This window comes from Rhagoletis pomonella, unplaced genomic scaffold (assembly GCF_013731165.1).
Source record: "Rhagoletis pomonella isolate Grant_MI unplaced genomic scaffold, Rhpom_1.0 Rhpom_scaffold_00004, whole genome shotgun sequence".
Lineage (NCBI taxonomy): Eukaryota > Metazoa > Arthropoda > Insecta > Diptera > Tephritidae > Rhagoletis > Rhagoletis pomonella.
In genome coordinates, this window is record NW_023458558.1 from 26403883 (window position 1) to 26418215 (window position 14333).

The window sequence follows — 14333 nt, forward strand, 5'->3', positions numbered from 1 at the left end:
AAAAAAACATTTGCCAACCAGCGAACTAAATATTGTCGTTGTGGCCACAGGCATAATTCAGAGCAAACATCGCCTGGACAAAGAGTAGATAGACAACATCACGGCAAATGACTTGGTTGCTAATGCTGCCACTCGAAAGTCGTCAGCGTCCTCATCAACAGCACTGTAGTTGCTCTCCTGCTATTGCAGCTAGCTACCTCTTATTGCCGTTGTGGGCATTGGCGTTGAGGATGCCAATAACGATGCCGCTCACGCTGATGCTGATGCCAACGTCGGCGATATTGATGATGCGGAGGACAACTGACAACCACAGCAGCCGCAGGCCACAACAAAGCCAATATGTATAATATGCACAACTGCTCTTACTTACAAGCATACTACATAATGTATGTAAATATATGAGTGCTTGCAGGTCAGATTGGTGCATGCACATGCATGAATGTACGAGTATATGACAACAACATAAACTGCAGCAGAAACAACTTCAAAGGTATATGGATGGAAATGTTTGACAATCATGCAATTTACTGCTTACATGCAATTTATATATGCTGCAACAATGATGAGATATGTACATAGTATGCGGCATTGGCTGATGCAGCAGCTTTGGCAAAAACAACAACGGAGCATTATGGCCATATATTGCACGTATGACACAATTGGGATAAGAACCGACATACATACATACATACATATATAATACATATGTATATGCATAAATACATATGTATGTATAATATACACAAACGCAGTCACATTGATGGCATGCAACATTTAACACAGCTAAAAGGTGGAGATATCAACCTTAAAAATGCAACCTCTGTTGCATTAGTGGCAGCAAGACAATTGTTTGAGTGGTCTTTGTGTGCGTAAATATATGAAAGCATATCGATAGACTATAGCATGGATATAAGTAGCCGCATAAAGTTAGTATGTATGGTTATGTAAGGGTAGATCTTCAGGCCCATTGCACCGCATTTGATCTATTGCGACCAAATTTGATCTATTGTGAGTATGTAGCTCTAAGCGATTATTTGCAGAGCATTGACTGGTACCAAAAGGTGCGAGATGGCTAGAAATGGTTCCAATATCCCTATAACTTATTAAGTCGAAATTAAATTTATATTATAAATTCTGAGATAGGACGTTCTTCAATCAAATTCAGAAGTAGTAGAAAAGTTTTCTGAAATAGGAAGTTTCTGCATTTCTGGCAAGTATATTGCAGGACGAATGGATAAGGATTGAGCCCAGAGCTTTTGTGAGCAAATCCAATGCTGCGAATGTCAGTTACGCGGTTTTGTAGAATGACAATACGCAAATCTCATAAGTTGTTACATTTTCCGACGTGCTTTTGGTCGAAAATGGTGGCACACTTATCTGATGTTGGAGAAGATAATAAGAGCTGCTAAACTGAACCATTCAAGAACAATTTACTAAAAGAGCGTGCAATGGCTGGCTTATGCCGATGACATCGACATTATCAGGTAACAAAAACCGCGAAGTCTGTTCTGCTTTTTCCAAGTTGGATAAGGAAGCAAAGCACATTCGCGCCTTGGCACCCACGTCACTGTTTACAGTTATAATTTTGAGAAAGTAGAGAATTTCGTTTACTTGGGAACCAGCATTAACACCGACAATAATGTCAGCCTGGAAATCCAACAAATGCTACTTTGGACTGAGTAGGCAATACAGGAGTAAAGTCATCTCTCGACGTACGAAAACCACACTCTATAAATCACTCATCATGCCCGCGCTGGTATATGGCGCAGAAGCATGGTCAATGACAACATCCGATGAGGCGGCTCTTGGAGTGTTCGAGAGAAAGATTTTGCAGAAGATTTACGGGCATTTACGCGTTGGCGACGGCGAGTACCGCAGACGATGGAACGATGAGTTGTATTAGCTTTCCACCGACATGGAAATAATGCAGCGAATTAAAATATAGCGGCTCCGCTGGCTTGGCCATGCCGTTCGAATAGACACCGACGCTCCAGCTCTGAAAGTATTCAGCTCGGAACCCGCTGGTGGTAGTAGAGGAAGAGGGAGGCCCCTACTGCGATGAAAAGATCAGGTGAAGAAGGAATTGGCTTCACTTGGCGTTTCCAATTGGCGTCAGTTGGCACAGAAGAGAAACGACTGTGGCGTGCTTTGCTGAACTTGGTCAAAATCGCGTAGGCGGTTACAGCGCCAAATAAGACCAGGAAGAAGAGGTTAACACATTTGATGACATTGGCAGCTCCATTGGCTGCAGAGAATAGATCGATGCATAGGGCATGCGCTTGGGTTCATCTGCTGCAGTGAAAATGCCATAAATTGCAGCCAAGTTAAGCGTTTCGCATCAAGTAAAATTAAAAGTATTTAACACATTGTTTGCCGTTGCCACACGCAAACACACAAACATGCACATCTAAATATGTATAGTATACGCTTGAATGCAAGCAGAAAATCTTGTTGTAACCAACAAGGAGACTTGCCTACATAACTGTGGCCATCCGCACACATTCATAAGTTGCATGGATTGAATGACAACTGAATTGCCAGCTGAAGTGTAGCTGCATATTGAGTCGAGTTCAACTGTGCTGAGCTAATGACTTCCAGACGAACGCTTTGTGCTTTCGTAAGCACAAAAATGGTATTTATGTATGGCCATATATAGTGGAGTTAAGAGCAATCAGCTGGAGAAGCAGGAGCAGGAGCAGAGGCCGAAAGCCATTGTCAAAGCATAAGCAGGCAAACTTAGCGATGCAGCAATTCAAGCAACAACATTGGCAACAGCAGGAAAGCAGCTGCATAATAACAAAAAAAAAAAAAAAGTAATAATTTTATGTATGTAATAACAAAGAAAAGACTACATACAACATAGCGAATAAATGTTGAAATTATATGAGTTTGCAGGAAAAATACAATTTACAGTTTAATTAGTTGGATTTTCCAATTATGGACAGTTCAATGTACCTTAAAACATTCTATCCGGTCGCCTGTACACCACCTCGTCACCGAGCTCATCTAGCACAAGCTATGTATATGTAGATATGTACATATATTTATATAACTTAAGTGCATGCTTACTTATAAATTGCAGAAATATGTATCAGTGAATGAAGAAGCAGCATAAGTTGAGCCGTTGCATGACTACAATGCTGTAAAAGGAAATGCAATGTGGCCGCGGATGTCGAAACCGAAGAAGCGGCAGACATAGCGCAAGGGCAAGAGAAGTCGATGGAGTAATCATACTTTTTTATTAACACATACATACATATGCATGTGTGTACATATTAAGAAATACAAAAAAGAGGCGACGGAAATGAATTTGCTTGAAAAATAAAAATATGTAAAAAAGTGAAAAAACTGGCAAAAACTTAAGCAGATTTTGGCAACGAAAACAAATTTTTTGTTTTAAATAAGCAGTTACACACGAATAAATAGTAAGTACCTGTAGGAAGAAGTTTTTTTTTAATGCTTATGGATTTCACATGGACTTGAATTTTAATATTTTTATTATTTTGTGCCAAATTAGTTAGTTCTTAAACATAACCCTCTAGAAAAAACTTGAAACAGCAAAACGAATACATATCTGGTACAGAAATCCATAGATGTTTATATATGTATGTACATACAACCATGCATACACTGGCGGTGAAAATTGGAAGAATGATTTTTTAATGCTTACAATGTTTTTCAAACTAAAATGTTTGTTATTTTTTTAGAACAATATTGTTCATGTATTAACCAAACTTTATACAAAATTTAGAAAAATTCAACAAATTTTCATCAAAATTTTGAATTTTTTATTTCGAATTTTTAGAAAATTTTATATTTAATAATTTTTTAATTGACGACGTATTCTAATTTTTTCCATATAAACATGAATTTCTTGTGGTAGAAAATACCCAATACCGTTGGGAAAAAACCGGCAGTTTTATAAAAATTGCGCTTGCTCTATGAAAAAACCGCGAAAGCTGTCAGCAAAAAAAAAAATACTAAACGATTTTTTAGCCGCTTAAAACTTGCACTACTAAATTTTGTCAGTTAATAAAACTGCATGCCGAAAAATTTTCTAAAGATTCACGAAAGTGGTTTGAGCTAGGAATCGGAGATTGGGTTCTTCCAGAGTAGAACGACTGAAAACATCGAAGTCGCCTATGTAGCAGATATAAAGAAGTTAAAGGCTTAACGTTATTGATTTAATGATCACAATCGCCAGATGATTTTTCCTACTTATGGGCCTTTTCTGTGCTGTTAAAAAAAATTTGTGACCGGCGAATAAAGTTCTCGCCAATTTTTCGTTAGGTCGGGTCGGATTTGTTAGAGTCGGGTACAAAAATAAAGTAATAATATACTTTGACAGCTAGGAGGCGCTATTAGCCATAGCATCTCCCTTTCCCACATGGTTAGGGAATGCAAAGTAGCAACGCGCTCAGTGCTTTAGTCATTGATGATCTCTTTGTCTGGGTTCCTGGACGTAGGAACGTCGAAGGCAAGAGTATTTAGAAAAATTCTACGTATGCCCATTCCAGCTTAATAAAGTACAAGTTTCATCGGGTTCATCAACCATAGCACCCAATAAAAATTGGATCAACCTATGATGTTATATCGTTACCAAATTGATTTTCGTTCCAGTAGTGAATCTTCTCTTAAACAGACCTTTGGATTATTTGCTGTACCGGAATATGAGTCCACCAGCGGTTGCGTTTCCATTTTTTCGTACATACTTAAAAATATAAACGTATACATATAAATATACGTATGAGTACTACATAGATACATATATGCATATATTCTCAAGATCTTACTTTTTTCTGCTCCACCTTATTCTCATCTCCGTAAGCTACTTTGCCTTTGGTTTTTAATTACGTGAAGTATGCTTATCAAAATTTGCATTCGTTGCTAATTTAAAACTGCAACCAGCCAAGCAACTGACAACGAATGTTGTATTTGCTGGACAATTAGAGACGACACATGCCACATGCCAAAAAAAAGTGATACGAAGAAATGTCACATTTAAGTGAAGTAGTTAAACATCTATACATAAGGCTGATAAATTTAGGCTATGCGGATGTTCATATATATATACATATAAATAAACATAGTATGTACATATGTATGTATGTATGTACATTAGGGGGGGTCCTTGGGAAGCAAATTTTTATATCAGATTTTCTAAGCCTCAACCCTTACGTCGATGCTACTATAGTCGGAGATATCACATATAAATTTTGGTTCCGATTGGAGACGGTTAAGGCGTGTCGCACAGGCAAAAAAATCTATGGAGACTTAAACAATTAAAATTATTATTTTTTCATCTAAAACCCAAAATCAATACTTCTATAGTCGAAGATATTGGATATAAATTTTGGCCCCGATTGAAGTCGGCCTTAGACCCCATTACGACTCGCCTTAACCGACTCCAATCGGGACCAAAATTTATGTGCGGTATCTTCGACTATGGTAGTATCGATTTTGGGTATGAGTTGGCAAAAACATTAATTTTAGTTTTTTTAGTCTCTGTAGCGGAATATGAACTTTGGCCGCTGTGCAACACGCCTTAAACGTCTCCAATCGGAACCAAAATTTGTATGTGATATCTATGACCGTGGTATTACCGATTGAAGGGGTGAGACTGAAAAATATCGCTCATTTGATTTTTTCAAGGACCACCCTAATATACATACTAAGTATTTTTCATTTGCAACAACGGGTAAGACCCAATTCTTTGGGGTAATGACCATACTCCATTCGTGCTGTGCATAAATTGGCCACCAGCCAAGTTGTCTGAGTTTGAGGGTCTCGTTCATTAACCAGACACTGCTTCCATGCAACATAAACTACAGAGAATGATGCGCATACGTTGTAACACATGAAAATGCAATATGCAGCAACCTTATAAATGTCCAGACGTTTGCTCTGTGTCACTGACTGTGACTGTGCCTGTGCCTGTGGGCCTTCTGTGTCCTGCTGCGAAAGTGTCATAATTGCAATTTACGCAATTAAGGTTTAATTTTGGCAAATACCAAACAACAGTGCCTCGATCAAGTTCCTACTTGCTGCTGCTGCTGCTGCTGCTGCTGCTTGATGCGCTTACGAGTTGTGGTGGCGGTTGCAGTTGCATTTGCGGCAAGAGTGAAAGTTAATTAGTGCAGCTCAACGTAAATGAAAATAAATTAATAAATATGTATCACATTTGGGAAGCATTCGCCATCGAAATTACGTAGACGTTGGGTGTTGTTTTTTTCTTACTGCTTTTTTTGCTTTCTCATTTCGTTTTGAATTGATATTTTACCAAAAGTAGACTCTTCACTTTAGCCAACAAAGTAATCGATTGGCAGGCTAACGACTTTTTATTACTTAATCAGCGATGAAAACCCGCTTATAATTATTGCTCTTGAAACGCTTCATTTATACTTTTAATTAATTTATTTCTGGAGTTCCTTCAAACTTTAACTTTTTAATGGAAATTCGTTAATGAAAAAGCTATTCTTAATTAAAACTCTTGTACAAATCTATGTAGATTTTAATGCAAAAAAGTAAATGGCAAAATGGTAAATGTTGCAAACCCAAATTGAGTTTTTCTCTCGGACAGCTGACTTCAGAGAAAAATTAATGAAACCCGATTAAAAAGAAAACGATTTAAAGAGTTGCCACATATTTGAAAATTTCGGTTTAAGTACATTGAAAAATAAAGCAAATATTGCAATATGGTCAAAAGAAATAGATTCGAGAAGACTTACAGTCGAAAATATTTGGAAGGAGTGTTGCCGAATGCTAGACAAATTTAATTGATAAGACAAATGAAATATTATAATATGGTAATCAAACTAAAGACGTGTAAGTAGACTTACGGTCGAACAAATGTTTTGTTAAAAGAAGTTATTTAATTAAATTTATTAGATAAATGAAATATTACAATATGGGTTTCAAACTAAAGAGGTGTAAGAAAGCTTACAGTCGGAAAAATTTATTTACTGTTGCCACCTATTTGAAAAACGTTAATAAAGAGTTGCCACATATTTGAAAATTTTGGTTTAAGTAAATTGATAGGATAAAGTAAATATTGCAATATGGTTAAAAGAAATAGGTTTGAGAAGACTTACAGCCGAAAATATTTTCAAGGAGAGTTGCCGCCTGCTTGAAAATTTTAATTTAATTTAATTGGTAAGGTAATTGAAATATTATAATATGGGTATCAAAATTAAGACGTGTAAGAAGGCTTACAGTCGAACAAATGTTTTGGTGGCTGCCACCTGTTTGAAAATTTGTATTTAATTAAATTTATTAGATAAATGAAATACTGCTATCAAACTAAAGAGGTGTAAAAAAAGTCACAGTCGAAAAAATTTATTGACTATTGCCACCTTTTTGAAAAATATTATTTAATAAAATTTATTAGATAAATAAATATTTAAATATGGGTATCAAACTAAAGAGGTTTAAGCAAGTGGAAAATATCTTTGAAATTCTAAATGTAGTCTAAGCCCGGTTCAATACAACTCATTGAATAATCTTTGTCTTCATTTAACTTAATTTGTAGGCGAAATGAGTGAATTTGGCGCTTTCGTTAATTTCGCTGTCACCATGGCAGGCTACTGGCAAAAATTTGGCGCTTACGTTAATTGAATTTCCCCAAAAAGCTTTTATTTTTTAGATTTCTGTTGAAAATCACTCCCTTATAAATGCGCTACACTTAAGGCTAAAGTGAACGCATTTAAATCGCTCAGAGTGTAATGAGTGTTTATTTGGGAATTAAATTAATATACATATCTGTATAATAATCTTATATGCAAATAATCAATTCCGCCACCATTTAAATGGGCAAATGTCCCACTTTACTGACGCATATGTAACAGATTTATTTAATGGCGCTAATAATATCCCATTAATATTCGATGAAGGTCGTTTATCAAGCGTGTATCAAGCGGCACTTATTGTACATATGTACAAATACGGTCAATACGTATCTGAATAGCTGCACGTGTTTAAAAAAAGTACCCAGTTGGAAATAACACACCTATGATAATTTGATCAAAGATGCCGTTTGAATGCATTATACTGACATAATAACTAGTGTTGCCAGGCATGAAAAATGCCACACTGGTTTTGAATGAAAGTAATTTACTGAAAAAAAAACGTAATTTTTTTGCGATAGCATAATTTTAATAGCACGAATTATATTATTACATATTATCATATTATATTAAGTCATGTGAAAAATCTCCGTGGCTTTTTGGGCAAATTTTTCTTTATTGAAAATCAATAACGTGTTGCCATTTTTCATGTAGCTTTATACCACCAGCATTGTACTTCTGTGGTTTATCGGCGAAGAACTTGACCAATTTGTTTTTAGCGTGTCTTCGGTTAGCAATTTTTTTTTTCGATTTTCAGTAAAACTTTTGGATGGTAACTGCCGAACAAGAGTCTACTTGCACTGTGTAAACGTGCGTAAGTAGAAGAGAAAAAAAAGAAACCCCAGTCTGCATGACGTCATTAGTGACGTGTCTACTGATCATCATGCCTGACGAGGAGCTCTGATAAAACTTTCACTTGTTTAAAACGAGTCATTGATGGCTCTATGGAAAAACCAGCGAAAGAGAGGCGTTGGTCGGTTTCCAACTTGGAGTCGCACAGTATTTCAATGCATACATATGTACATATCGTCGTTTAAAGTACAAAACCGCGTAACTGAAATTTTTTTGCCAAAAATTGGGTTTGCCTTATCCATTCGTCCTGAAATATACAAGCCAGAAATGCGATTACTTTATAAAAAAGAGAACCATTTTGAAATATGAGCGTTTTTACTCCCTAGAAAATAATTTATTTTACCCGGTTTTGCATTTTGTTGATACGTGGTTTTGTACTTTATGTACTGTACTCTATATACATAAATGTATGTAATCCACGAGATATGAATGTATATATATATATACATGTTTTGGAGCATCTGAAAAATAATGACCAACGTCAGGGATTATCGGCAAAGCATTACAACTTATTTTCGCACACATGACTGATGATTTATGCTGCTTAAGCATTCAATTGATAGGAGCGAAAAATAAAATTGCATATATTTACTTATGTATACAACTTATCCATCCTACTAACCATATATCGTATGCATGGATGTACACCGTCTTCGAAAGAGTCATAACTCAAAATAATAAGTTTGTGAGAAAATGCGAAAAGCTATTTCTTAGCACATGATAATCATATGGGCAGAGTGACTTTACCTTAGGTTTTTTTTTTTAACAAATTATAACAAAAATTTCTCCAGCTTTTGCTGAAAGGTAAATAAAATGTCTGTGTACATTTTTAGCGCATACTCTTAAAAATGCCAAATTTGGAGTTGAGACTCTTTTGAAGGCGGTGTGCGATATGTATGTATGTACATATCTGACGTATGATTTATCTGCAAACATACATATCGAAGACGATGCAGACGAAAAGTGCAAGTGAGTTGATGAGAACGGCAATGAGTCAGAGCTGTAGGCAAGTGTCGCGGGGCATATAATCTTGCGTTGATTCCAAAGAAAAAATTCGAAAAATAGCAAACAAATTGCAAACGAATTGTTGCAACAAATGAGTGGAATGCGTACACTGTAAGTGAGGAACAGAAAGAGGGCACGTCAAGAGAAAAAAGTTGAAAAAATAAAAATAGTTCGTATTACAGTAGAAAATATAGCATTAGGGCAGCATGGCATAAGGATGATTTGTCAGCATGTTCGCATTGTAATTTTGGGTGCAGCAAAATATATATATGTATGTACATATATATTGTGGCGTGTTGCAGTGGGGCACATTGCGTGCCATAAACATTTTTGCTACGATTTATGCTGCCCGACGGCGCCAGCTGGTGAATTAACCGCAAATAAAATCTGCATGAGTGGCGAAACCACTGCAGAAAGCGCAATAAGTATTCAGAAACAAAAAAAAAACAAAAAAAAAAAACAGAATAAAATCATCAAAATTGTAAGGGGCAATGCTTTGCGCCTCAGGGCATTGAGGGCAGTAAATGACGAACGCATGCGGCATGCTGCCACACGCTCGCTTGGTTGGCGTTGTTGATGTTGGGTGACAGCCAATCGTGCAGAGTTGAGCGGCAGTATTCACGCCCGGTTTAGCAAGCTGAATATTTGCAAGTAGTATGCATTGATTTTTTCTAATACCCATCGACTTTGTACACTGTTCCGCATATTATTTGTGGCAGTTATTTACTTGTGGGCGGGGCCGGAGTAATATTTGTGCGGGCTCAAGGGCCGGAGGATATGTGGCGCCCTAACACTAATGAAATTGGGTCAAATCTAAAATACTCGTACTCGTACTCGTATTATAACCCTACATCAATATTATATTGTTGAAATGATACTTGCAAAAATTGTAATAATATCGTAGAAGTTGAGTTCGCGAAGTAAATCCTTAAGAAGAAACAGTCGAATAAGACAATCTTCTTTCATACCAGTTAGTATGAAGTCGATTTTCGATGAATTTAATGAAAATGATTTTTTGCTGGTATAATTCGTGGCCATAATCGAGAGCAGAATGATTCCAACATTGAAGAACGCAGAATGCAAATTTGTTGAGATTTCTAACGCTTCATGTTGGGTTTTTTCGTGGATTCTATGTACATCCTGAGGATAACGAGTTTGCCAAAGCCCGCCAAGGACAAAACCCAGCCATCCACCTATTTATAAGCCTATCAGCTTGCTACCGTGGATGTCGAAATGATTCAAAAGACTACTTATGCAGCGCATAAGGGCAGATAAAAAAATTACATACACATTTGTAGGACGAAATTCCGCAATTGAGCGCAGTTATCAAACTATCTAAGTATCAGGGAAATAAATGATTCCATACGAAATTTAGCCCAGGCTGAAAGTTGTATCAAGGTTGAGCGTACCTTTGCTGATCTGACCCGAATTGTACATTTCGTACAGTTGTTTCTTTTAAGTATGTCTCGAACGCATTTCTGTTGGACTCCACGAAATCTTATAAAGATTTCAAACATTCACAAGCAATCCTCACGGTCATTGTTGGACTCTGCAGAGATTTACAATACTCGAGAATATCATCGCAGAATGCAATGTACCAAGCTGTTTCGAGAGAGAGAGAGAGAGAGAGAGAGAGAGAGAGCACAATTTCCTTGTAGGACCTCGAACTCGAATAGCTGTTTTAGAATTGTTCGGTTTGTACAATAGGGTAATTGACGCGGTGTTTCCAAACCGGTTTCCACCATTTTTTTTTTTGATATCTATATGCGGTTTTCTGAAATCTTGATTTTTTGAATATAGAACAAACCCGGGTTTTTTCCTTTTCATACAAATCTTAAGCCTTCAAGCCTTTTCCAGTCTAAGGGAAACGCCCTAAATAGTTTAAAAATTATATCCTAGGTTATCTGGATATGAAGAGTATATCATATTTGATTCCAATGAATGCATGTTCGAGGCTTAAACATCTTTTACATGTTTCGCCGAGTTTCTCATCAAATTCTTGTTATACTTTTTGATGTTGTGACACAAATGGAGAGATCTACACTCTTACTCCTCCTCCGAAGAAGTTTTTCTATAGCAGAAGTACACTCGCATATGATATTGCCTGCCTTTGGGCGACCGCAATTTGAAACACATTTTTTGATGTTGCTGCGATCAGAAATCGAACCATGGTCCTGCCAATGGCAATAGGTACATCTAAGCACCTAGTAGGTAGTAAGTACCCAGCTACGGTGACAAGAGCAAATCCGAAAAAAGTCAGAAATTTTGCATTTAAGTATTAAAAGAAGAAGAATTTTTCACTGACTTTTATTTGTTTTACTTTTGATCTAAAGAAGCTTTGAACTTATATTGCTTTGTCCTTTTCCAAATAAAAGCTATCTTTACTGTTAATAGTTTTATTGTAATTTTTGGTCAAGACTTCATTCCAATATTAGCATTTCCACTGTATGAAATCTATGTAAAATAAACTCGCTTTATCCGGATTTTTATGAATTTCAAAATCCGGAACCGGTTTTTTTTTCAAATTGCAGTTTTTGGAATAACTCGAAAACAGGTTTTGGTAAACGGCGAATAATCGAACACCCTACTGCATACAAGCTAAGTTAATAGCCAGAGTTGCACGGACAAGAATTGCATTGGCGTAATCCTTTGACTTGCTGGGAAATTAATTTAAAATCGATTGATAATTTAATCGCTATGAGCAAGTTAAAAAAAAGCTTGTAAAACACAACAAAAACACGGAAAACTTTAGATGAGAAGCCTTTTGTAAAGTTTTTCATAACGTTTTGGCAACACCAGAACAGCTAAGGAATGTGAGCATAGTATCTGGTACATTTTGATGACACAACTTTTTAGGATATGATGAATTTTCAAACAACTACATTGTCTTGGTCAGCATGTAGGGGCACGGGGTCGTCGCCCCGTCGGCCCTTACTATAATCCGTCTCTGTTGGTGAGTGAACGCTTTCTGTTTTTTATCATTTCTTTCTCATGGTCTTTTATTGTGTGCTAACCACACACATTTATGGATGCTCACGTTTTTGCCAGCGGCCAAAAAGGAAAACCAAAATTGCTAATATGTGTAGTCTGTTTCGGCGTACAACGAGCGCTTGCCACATTTGTTGCAGCAACTATAAGTAGTGATTGGATAGTGAAACCGAAAACCAGTAACCTAAGGCTATGTTTGTATGCCGCAGTTTTCTCGTTATTGTCAGGCTGTTGATACGATTAAAAGTGATTTATGTCAAATCAACTTAAATAAATTCGAGAGAAGAAAATGCACGATAAAAAGGCAACTAGAAGAAAAAAGATGTTGTTTTGTGGGTACCGCCCAACCGCAACTTATTATGCTCACTTATGCACACATACATACGTACACATTACTAAAACTTATAAGCATTAACTTCGGGGCGATTGGTGAGCACCACGTATTAAGTTGGCATATTAACCCCCATTAACGTCAAATGGGCGGGACATTTAGCTATTTTCCCATTTTCGATTACAAGCTTAAGGCCCACTAAACACCAATTAAATCCACACCCAAAATGCGGCCAGCTAATACAATACCAAGCAGGCCTCATCTTTATTACAAAAAAAAAAAAGAAAAAGCTTAAGCATCTTCACGACAGAAGTCGACAAAATCGTCTGTATAAAAAATTAAACTTTAGCATTCGCATAATTGAATTTGTGAATTTTAAACGCCAGCAAAAAAAATTTGCTTTTATGTACATATGTATGTACATAGTTACAATAGCTTTAGTGACTCACTGCATTTGGCGTAAAAGTATGTATAGCAATGGGCATATACAAATTAAAATTAATTGACCTTTAGTTTGCAATACTGGTCTGTGGCAATTACTTTTAACTCAATTACCATTCGTGCGGCACGACACGGCTGTTGCGCTAAGTGCGCCGATTTAATTAAACTTCCGTCTGGTGTTAATGGTGCATTGACGTACATACATTTATACATACATATGTAAATACAAATACATTTATTTGTGTACATTAATGTAGAATTGTAATTCATAAATCTGCATAAAATACATACATACATATATATGTATGTATGTGTGTACGTGCAGAGTGGAGCATCACAACAAGATCATTGGTACCATAAATGCTGTCATGTTGTTGTACTTATTTTTGTTCACTACGGTGCAGTGGTAATGCGTTGACAGCTGTCAATTTTATGCGGGCGTTGACACTTACAATATTGTTGTGGGCGTTTTTTTTTTTTGTTAAATAATTAATTACCTACAGTTAACTTGTTCCAGCTTAGGCGAAAATTTGCCGAGTGCAGTTTTTAAAGTTTCAAAAAAAGTTTTTCGATTTAACAAAACTTTGAGTGCACCATATTGCGTTCAAAAAGCAAAACAAAACTCCATAACGCGATTGCATCACTATACTAGACAGTATTACAGGGCAATACCGACTAATAGCCCAGTTATGCATACTTAGCTTTGCATGAGAGTTGTCACATAAGAATCGTGTAAGCGGTTACCCAACGCATAGCACTTAACATGTAGAATGGTATAGCAGTGCAAGTATGCATAACTGGGCTATAAGACAGTTGCAAGTCTTTTGTACGACAATTGAAGGAGAGTAGCCAAGATACGAATATGTAGTTTGAAAGATTTTGTTTATTCTGGCACGAAAGTCTTAAAAAAATGCTCCTTTCACAACTTTCATGGTGAAAAGCTCTTTTGATAAAAAGCGATCATTCAACACCAGCGAGGCAATTTTGTTTCTATTTTATTTTACTTAATTATATTATATTTAATATTATTTTATTTTATTTTATTTGATTTTATTTGATTTGATTTGATTTGATTTTATTTTATTTTATTTTAT

General features: G+C 36.3%; 1 protein-coding gene across 1 annotated transcript in view; it reads right to left on the bottom strand.

Moving 5' to 3' along the window:
* Nucleotides 1-14333, bottom strand: part of LOC118738168 — a 90635-nt gene that overhangs the window by 55957 nt on the left and 20345 nt on the right. The window lies entirely within an intron of this gene.